The following is a 10,089-nucleotide window of genomic DNA, read 5'->3' on the forward strand; positions in this document are numbered from 1 at the left end:
TTCCCATTCCCCTTTATGAGAAGCGAATGAGTCAGGCCTGTGATGTACGTAAAATTGCTTTCAGCTGAGTACAATCATTTCCTTTAGGACTTTAACATGGTGGTTGTAAAAGCATCCAGTTCTCTTGGCTCAATATGCCTAAACAGGCTTTACTGTTACATACTCGCCAGGCTCGGATCAGTCATTAAATTCATGCATGTTTAATGCAGCAGAATTGCTTTAGATCAGTCGCTTTCGGGGGAAAATCCAAACCACATTGCTTGAAATCAAAAAAAGAGAGAGAAAAGTAGATGCAGCATTTCCAGGCAAAGCCTCTGAACACGAGCCAACAAAGATGTGCCATAAATGTACAACGTGTGGTCGCACAGCTCTCCATATCAGGATTTGACTGGGGAAATGGATCGTTTTCTAAGACTGAATAATTAAAGAGGCAATGCAAGAATATCCCCACGGTCGGATATAAGCTATTTACCCCCCATCATGAAAAATGATCAGCCCATCAGAGATAAAGCACCTCTAGCTGTTAACTAGATCTGAGAACAAGCTAAATCCAGAAAAAAATAAAAAATAAATCTGTCTACAAAATAGGCAGTATATCAGGCAGTGCATTAGTTAAATCTCTAGATCGACATTCTTGGGACTTCATTCCTGAAACACGTATCTGTAGATTTAACTGATGCACATGATGTACTGTAGGAAATGTTCTGTTCTGTAACCTTTGATGGTGGTTGGGTGTGTCAACCAGAGTGTTTGTTATTTTGGCTCTTGACAGAAAGCTTTTCTCTGCTCTCTAAGGACCAGAATTTACTGTGAAAGGCTATTTTATGATTTATGAAAAAGATTATATGAAATATGCACAGTTACTTCACCTCATGTGTAAGGGTGAGTAAATCATGGGGTAATTTTTTTTTTTTGATGAACTATCTCTTTAATGACGGGAAGAATGAAGCACTCCGAATGACATAATCAAAATAAAAAAAGACAGATATTTAAAACCCAACTTGATTTATGTTTATTGCAAAATATGCATATAGGTCATATAGTGTAGCATGGAGTCAGAGCCGTTCGGATCCATATGCAGTAGTTTATTAAAGAGAATGGTCAGACAGGCAGAATTCAGGTAACAGTGTCAGGTGTGTCAAGGGATATCCAGAATCAATAACAATAACAAGCAGAGGTCGGGGCAGGCAGCAGAGAATCACAGTCGGTATAAACAATCCAAAGTCAAACACGGAAGGAACAAACACTAGGAAAATGCTCGGAAATGCAGAACTCCAACAACAGAATTCCAACAACACTTTATAAAGGGGAGTGGTAATAGGGGAGTGGTAATGGGGAACACCTGGTGGTGGTTAGTCCTAAGCATGGGATTCTGGGGAATGGCGTTGGAAATGGAAATACAAAATGCTAGAGTCCTGAGTGCAGTGCCCTCTATAAGAGTTCATGGGCACTCCAGCTGATGATCGTGACATATAGAAATATGTAATTAAAGAGTGCAAGGAAACTTACTTGAATATTTCATTCGCTGTACTTTATGGTAGTAGTGGGTGGGTGCTGAAGTGTTCTTTTAGTGCAGTTATCTTGTTTCAATTCTCTGATCAGTAGAGCTTTCACTGCAGAATCATGGGTAATGTAGTTTTCAACCAGACATTCAGTTGTTGAACATGATTATAAAAAATAAAATAAATAAATAAATAAAAACATACCAGTACCAACAATAGCATATGCCATCGATTAACACACTCATAGCTCAATCTTCATTGGTTTATCATTCAAAATTATTGTTCAAAACTGTGAAGAAAATGAAATGGATTTTTACTTCCGGAACCTGACTGTTGGACTTTATATAGTGCAATAATAAGGACTGTTTTAAATAGGTTTCTCACTTGCTTTTGGTTGGACAAAATTTCACATTTCACAGCTGTTCACTTTCAATCTCAACCTTGCTTTCTCACTTAATAAAGTGATCCACCTCCCAGAGATGTAAAATATGACGAGTTTGACTCTTTTCTAAACTTAATCATATGGAACAAGATTATTTCTTTGGGCTTAAGCATGCTCAAATTTTCCCATTGGCTGTTTAATGGAAACAACAAGCAGCAAATTAAAATCTAAATAGTTTTAAGTGTCAGGTAAAGTTGTGTATCTTTACTGTGCGCTTGACCTTTCCCCTGCTGCCATTCATGAGTGTGTCATGGGAGATTAGAGTGTTGTAGAAAGAGAGAGAGAAAGAAAACATGTGCTCACTGAACTGCTCTATTTGTGTCTGGGCAATACGCCAAGTTTCTGACTCTCTAAACCACGGCCTTGAGAGGGGCCACCAGCCCTTTAAAATACACCATTGTCAAGTGTCTCCAATGTATGTGAGTCCATATGTACTGTATATATGAATATGTTGGTGTGTGAGTTTACCTGTGAGTGAACTCTGTTATCATAGCGTGCTTGTTGTGCAGCCCTGCAAATTTATGGAAAAGGACGTGAACGCAACAGGGGATTGCACAAACACAAGAGCCGAGACTCACACTGCACGCAGACTCAACACTGTTTACTGACTCCGTTTGGATGGTTGCATGGCAACGGCAGCAGCCCAGTCACTACGGGCCACTTTTGCTTTGTTTTGCAGCATTGCAACTGTGGGGAAAAGTCTGTGTGTGTCTGTGTGTGTAATGGAAGAGGAATGCATGTTAAAATCCATGACTTTTGGACAGGAAGTGATTGAACAACCACATGATTATGTGCATGGTCTTAGGTTGACTTTCTGAAAAGTGTGAACACTGGCTCTGTGGTGCTTCAGCACATTATTTGATGTTCTGACCAAATCATTGATGTAAGTGTGGGGCGGGACTTTCTTTTTGACTGAACAATAAAAGATGAGAATAGCGTTTAGGAAATCTGTTTGAAACAATAAAAAAAAAAATCTCTATTGCTCATTCTTAAACCTAAATTATACGTAGACATACTTAGTTTTTTATAGTCAAAAAACATAACAAAAAAAACACAGCACCAATTTAATAATCATTCAACACTAGTTTAAAAGAGGGTTGCTCATAACTTCTGGAGAGAAAAAGTTCAGCCACTAGATGAAGAAGAATATTTCTAGTGTGCACCTGTTATCACGCATAAAACAGGGTACACATTTAAAAACTATGCAATCTGCTGTACGTATACTAACCCCTGGACCAAATACCCACACTTGGGGTATTTTCATTTGACTACTTATACAACATATTCCCTGTATTTGGTCCAAGTGTTCAAGCCAGCATGAAGACCACAAATGTGTAGAACTTCTCATTAGGCCTACCTGATGGGACACACTTATATATATATATATATATATATATACCACTACTCATTTGCACCACTAAATCATGCAACTCTTTGATTTACTATCAAATTATATGTAAAATCTAATTATTATTCATATTTAACATACATTGCAAAGGTTTCAGTGATCTCGAAGGAGATCTCGGCAAAAAGTCTCACAGTTTATTTCCACAACAGGATGCACGATGGGATACACTAAGCCTCGAATAACGCTGTGGATAGTGTGGATTTGGTGTTCATAAAGGGCGCTGTGCTTTGGTGTTTTAAGACCTGTGACAGCCTTGCGCACTTACTTCCTGTCATGTGCTCATCCTCTCAAGTGGCCAAGACCACAAGTGTGGGTATTGGGCAAAACGGTTCATGTCACAATGTAAGTATACTTGAGTATTACTGTTAGGGAAAACATCTAAAGCAAAAGTTCACCCAAAAATGTTGTCATAATTTACTCACCCTTATGTCTGTATGACTTACTTTCTTCCGCAAATTTTGAGTAATGTCTTTGTGTTTTTCACCAGAATGGTTTGGTTTGTAACAATCAATATTCTTTAAAATTCATGTTCCACAAAAGAAATGATGACACAAGGGTGAGAAAATTAAGGCAGAATTTTTTTTTTTTGGTGAACTATCCCTTTAATCTGGGGTTCTTCGGTCATTTATGACCCGAAATTTTTTTTTAAAAAAATGTTACAAATCGTAGCTTCATCGGAATGGTCCGAAACTTGGTGACTTTTTTGGTACTTGGTATATGAACACCCCAAAAAATTGGGGACAGGATTTTAAAAGTCTAAGTGGTCGTAAAAAAAATAGTCACACTCAGGGTCTTCGGGTCAAAAATGACCCGACATAGGAAATGAATGGGAAATTTGCAAAAATATGAAAATACTGAGTTTTTTTGTGTGTACAATCTACAAATCAGCCACGATGCAGAAAAAAAGCATACAACAGTGAAGGGGTGAATCTCTAAAACATCAAGAGTGCAAAACAGACAAAAAAATTCACACACACACACACACACACACACTTATACACACAAAAACACACACAAATGAAAGTATCATTGCAAAAGCTAATTTTGTGAAATGTGTGAAATAAAAGAAATTATTCATCAATGTAAGAAATAAAGTGCACAGCAATAAAAGCATGAGGCTGTAAGCCATCAAGGTTGCAAAATAGACACACTCACTCACACACACACACACACACACACACACACACACATAGGGAAATATGAGACTGGTGAAACTGTAACAGAGATATGTGAGAATATGTGAAATAAAATCAATGAATCAAATAAAGGGGAGACATTGGATCCAAAATGCAAAAGTCACACACCATGTCTCTCTCTTGAACACACACACACACACACAAACACACACACACAAGCACGTGTGCACGCACGCACGCACACACGCACAAACAGAGTAAGGTCAAAGGATGGAATTCTTCCCTAGTAACCTCCAGGCCTATTCGAGCGACCCAGGCCCAGCGTGACACTTTTTTTATTTTTCTATTTTCCATTTACATGTACTGTTTGAAAATTATTATACGTTTGCTGTTATTTTTGTTTTTTGTTCATAATTGCTGTTGGCAATTTTGAAGAGTTACTGTTCATTGAATTGCAAAAAATAATTTTAATGGAAATGTTTATAATAAAAGGTAAATAAAAATATGTTATGATTTAAATAATGTAATTTTTTTTATTAAGTTAGAATTAAAACAATGGGTAACAAAATGCTTTCCATTTGTTCTCTTTCTAGTGCAATGTTCAGGTTTGACTGTATTATAAAGTAAAACTGGCACTTGAAATTACCATTTAAATCAACCAAACAAACAAAAAAAAAAAAAAACTTGACAAAAATAGTCTTTGAGAATCTGTGATTATATATTAAAATCCACAACCTGAAATAAATAGGCAAATATGTGCAAAAATCACTAGAATTCACAAGCCTTTCTACAGAGAGCTGTACATTCTCTCTAGTGGTAAAAATGTGCTATTGCATGATAAAAATGCTTAATTTGTCCACCAGATGGCACCAATCTAATTTCAAAAATTGTTTTCTATAGGCCTTGGCTGTACTTTAAAATAAAATACAGCATTAATAAAAATAAAAATAAAAATACATATATATATAAATTTTCTATTATATTCAATGGGAAAAAATGGATCATAATTATTGCATAAAAATTCATTATTCATTATTATTATCATAAAATTCTCTCAAAACACAAAAAAAGAAAGAAAAAATATTATTGAACAAAAATACATTTGATTGATTTTACTGAAAAAAAGTATACCTGAATCCCGGCCTCTGGGTCATTTTTGACCCGAAGGTCCTGAGTGTGACTCATAAATGAAGAACCCCAGAGGGTTAAGTACTGAAATTAAGTACAGAACCATTAACATTTATTAATTCATCATACAAATAAGGAATACAAAATGCATTTTAGCACAAAAGAGAGGCGAACAAGAAGTGTTGTTTGTCTAATGCACATGGTGTACAAAGTATAAAGTTTCAGATATTGTTTAGAATAATACAAGCTAGAACACAGAGGAAAATTATTTAGATGAAGGAAAATTCATGTTGTTCACATAAATGTATTTTTATGTAAACAGTATTCTTCTAAACAATTATGTTTTTTGTTTGTGCCTTGTGAAAGTATTCATACCCCTTTTCACACCAATCTACACTCCATGCACCTTAATTATAAAGCAAAAACAGATTTGTGAAAACTTTATCAAATATATATATATATATATATATATATATATATATATATATATATATATATATATATTTATATATATATATATATATATATATATATATATATATATATATATATATATATATATATATATATATATATATATAAACCTGATTAAGTGCATTGCATAAGTTTTCATACCCTTAGTTGAAGCACCTTTACAGCTGCAAGTATTTTTGGGTATGATGCAACAAGCTTTGCACATCTGCATTTAATAGTTTTCTGCCAGTTCTTCTCCTCTCCTCTTCGCCTTTCAGGCTTTGTCAGGTTGAGCCGACAGACATTTTCAGGTTTCTCTTGAATATTTGATTGGGTTCAAGCCCATGCAGGCTCTGGCTGGGCTATAAGAACATTCACGGAGTTGTCTATTACCAACTCTTACATTATTTTAAACTCTGAGCATCAGTCCTAAGTTCTGAATGCTCTGGGCTAGATTTTCATTATCAGTATCTTATATTTTGTATATTCAGTATCTCTAAGTTATTCTTCTACACTGATGAGTCCAAGTCCCTGCTGCTGAAAAACAGCCCCTACTGCTACCACCACACTACTGCTGGAGTGGCACTGTGTACAAAGTGCTTTCCTCCATACATGATGCTTGGAAATCAGGTTCTTCAGACCAAGGAATATCAAAGGAATCTTGTTTCTCTCTTCTTTCAGTCTGAGGGACCTTTGGGTGTTTTCATCCACACCATCATAAAGCCCGGATCGGTGGACTATTGTAGTGAAGTTTGACTTCTGTAAGTTTCACCACAAATGATCTAGTAGCTCAACTAGAGTGACCATCAGCTTCTTGATCTAGACTCTAACCAAGGCCCTTCTCAGTTACTCAGTTTGGCAATGCAGCAGAATTTGTTTCTGAACTCTTGACACAAACCAGTCTCTGAGGTCTACAGGCAGTTCTTTGGAGCTCAGGGAATGGTTTTTGCTCCAATATGCATTTTCAACTGTTAGAATTTTATTGAGAGTTGTGTGTCTCTCCAGATCATACCATTTCAATTGAATTTTCCTTAGGAAGTGTAGTAACATATATATATATATATATATATATAATAATAATAATTGAAACACCTATATAGCTGCATATTGCTGCATACAGCAGCTACTGCAAAGCCAAAGGCTACACTCTGAACAGATTGTACCAGACACAATCTGCTGTTCTACCTGATTCTCCTTAATGACCACCCGCAATGCTGAATCAGAGTTTTTTCTACCTCTCCGTTTCTCTCCCTCTGCTTTCCCATCTTTGTTGACCTATTGAATTTTCCCCTACAGCTTCATGGACTACTGGGCTTCATTCTGTTTGACCTCTGGTGTTCAGTGACTGACCCTGTGCTGTGCAGGCACTCACTCCTGAGATACAAAGCCCAGGATGAATTTCCCTTCATCCGTCCTTTGGAGAGCTAACCAGACCAAACAAAAGCCACCACTCTGAGCTGAACTCTGGCACTCGTAACAGAGAATACAGAACACGGCTGGCTTTTCAGGCACTTTAAAAGAGCTTGTCTACATCAAGTCCCCTAATTGACACTGGGGTGAAAAGAACTGCCTAATTGCATGATTTAGACTCACAATACACCCTGACAGATGACACTAATCACAACAGGAATTATTAAACCATGTTTCTTGCTTAGACAGCAAATGAGATGCTATAAAAGGTCACACATATTGGTCTCATGATGTATGATGTGCAGATTGTTATTAAAATGGCTCATAAAGTGTACGCTTACTCGCTGAGATGTACTCAGCAGACCTCAGCATTGCAGAGTCAATATTAAACTATGTTTAATGCACCTGCAATGTCCTAAACACAACAATGAGACATCGGGCTAAAAAGACTGATGACATGTAAGTAATATATAGTTATAAGTTTATAGACAGTTCCTGAAAGTTTTTTTTCCTAGATTTTATTTTATTATATATATATATTTATATATTACTTACATGTGAGTTGTGGTTTGTATATATGGTAACAGCAGGGTTTGTCAAGTTGACTGTGGTGTGTTGGTGTGGTTTTTGGTTGTTTTTGTGGTCAGTGGTGAAAAGTCATATTGTAACATTTTTATGTTTGGACTTTTTTTAACTTAGTAATATATTACATTAATCAAGATTACGACTACTAATAATAATAACATTAAAATGCATGTTATTATTATTTTGATCAATAAACTTTATTAAATAATATTTTATTTAATAATAATTTTGACTAAATAATATAGATATTTTCTTTTATTAAAATGCAATTAATATTCTATCAAACATTCACATAATTTATTATTATTATTATTATTATTATTATTATTATTATTATTATTATTATTATTATTATTATTATTATTATAGATAGTGGGTTTGACTTATAAGGAACAGAACTATGCTACCAATTTGCAAGTTACTTTGGATAAAAGCAACTTCTTTCTTTCGCATTGCATTCTTATTTAATATAATGATGGATCATTATTTGTAGAGAGAGTGTGTTTTATTATGAGAGAAAGAATTTAATGCAGAAAATTCACTTCTGGTCCTTCCTTCCATCACACTTCTCATATGTTTTGCTTTTCACATGCATGTAATCAGTTTAAGCTCTGGTCTCTAACCTGATCCACTGTGGCTTTCTGCCTCACTAAACTCTCACACACATATCACACTGCGAGTGGAACTAGAAATCACACTCAGAGGATGTGCGATGAGCTATGAGTGGGGAAGTTGTAGCCTAATGGTTATAGAGTTTGACTCCTAACCCTAAGGTTGTGGGGTTGAGTCTTGGGCCGGCAATAACACGACTGAGGTGCCCTTGAGCAAGGCACCGAACCCCCAACTGCTCCCCGGGTGCCACAGCATAAATGGCTGCCCACTGCTCCCTGTGCATGTTCACTATGTGTGCACTTTGGATTCTGAGTATGTGTCACCATACTTGGCTGTATGTCACATCACTTTCTCAGTCCACAGCAGTGTCTTTGTCCACCAATAATAAGCAATATCACTGTAACAGCTTTTATTAAACATGCTCTTTTCCAATAAGAGCAGCATGAGAAAGATGCTCAATTATATATGCTATTACAACTTAGTCACTAACTTAGCAATCCATATTACTTGTCGAGTAAGGTTTAAACATGTTCTCATTCCCTTTCAATTACTTGTGTGGCATTTAATTTAATTTAATATCTGTCCTGCACCGAATTGCAAACTGTCATTGAATAACATTAGGTGTTCCTTGAATCAGCAAGTAAGCTGTGAAATGTGATTACAGAGGAACATTATGACAAAAAGTAGATAAGACATGCCCTGGGCAACCCTCTAGGAGGTGTCATTTTATTTCAGCCTTATTACTATTGCTAGAGGGAACTAGTCCCCCCCCCCCCCCCCCCCCCCCCCCGCCGTTAAATTCCACACAGGACAGGATCTATCAATTTCACAAAGTAAGAAAGTTAGTTTGTACTGTCATTACCACCTCTTTTTTATCCTTATTTTTTTTTTTTTTTTAATTTGGGAGGGGGGATAGGGTTGATTTATCAATACTAGCAAATGTTTTGGTTTACCTGCCTGAATGCATACAATTTTAATGCTTAATATCAAAACGACAGCGCCCGTAACGGGTTGACCTGCTTGAAGTTCTATTCATTTCTTTATGTGCAATTTTTTTTTTTTTTTAAATAAGCAAAAAAAAAATATTAATGAACCATTTAATTATTCAAATTTAAATAAAAGTGTTAATTAGGGTGTATCTGTCTGCATGGACCTCACCCAGGCCATAGTGGGACAGTCTGCATTGTGTATTGTAAATGGGATCTGATGGCAAGGCATGCGTGCGGGATTGAACCAAACCTCATGTAGGGGGAAACGTTTGAATCTAACAGAAATATCACTCGGGTTGTGTTTGATTTTCTGTCAAAGCTTTAATGATGTTTGTTTTTACTGTTAGCTATTTTCTGTTAGCGCATAACTTAGTTGTATTTGAAAATACTAGTCAGGTGTGATTAATTAGATACGCCACCCCCC

The sequence above is a fragment of the Carassius auratus genome, chromosome 36, assembly GCF_003368295.1.
Source record: "Carassius auratus strain Wakin chromosome 36, ASM336829v1, whole genome shotgun sequence".
Classification (NCBI taxonomy): domain Eukaryota; kingdom Metazoa; phylum Chordata; class Actinopteri; order Cypriniformes; family Cyprinidae; genus Carassius; species Carassius auratus.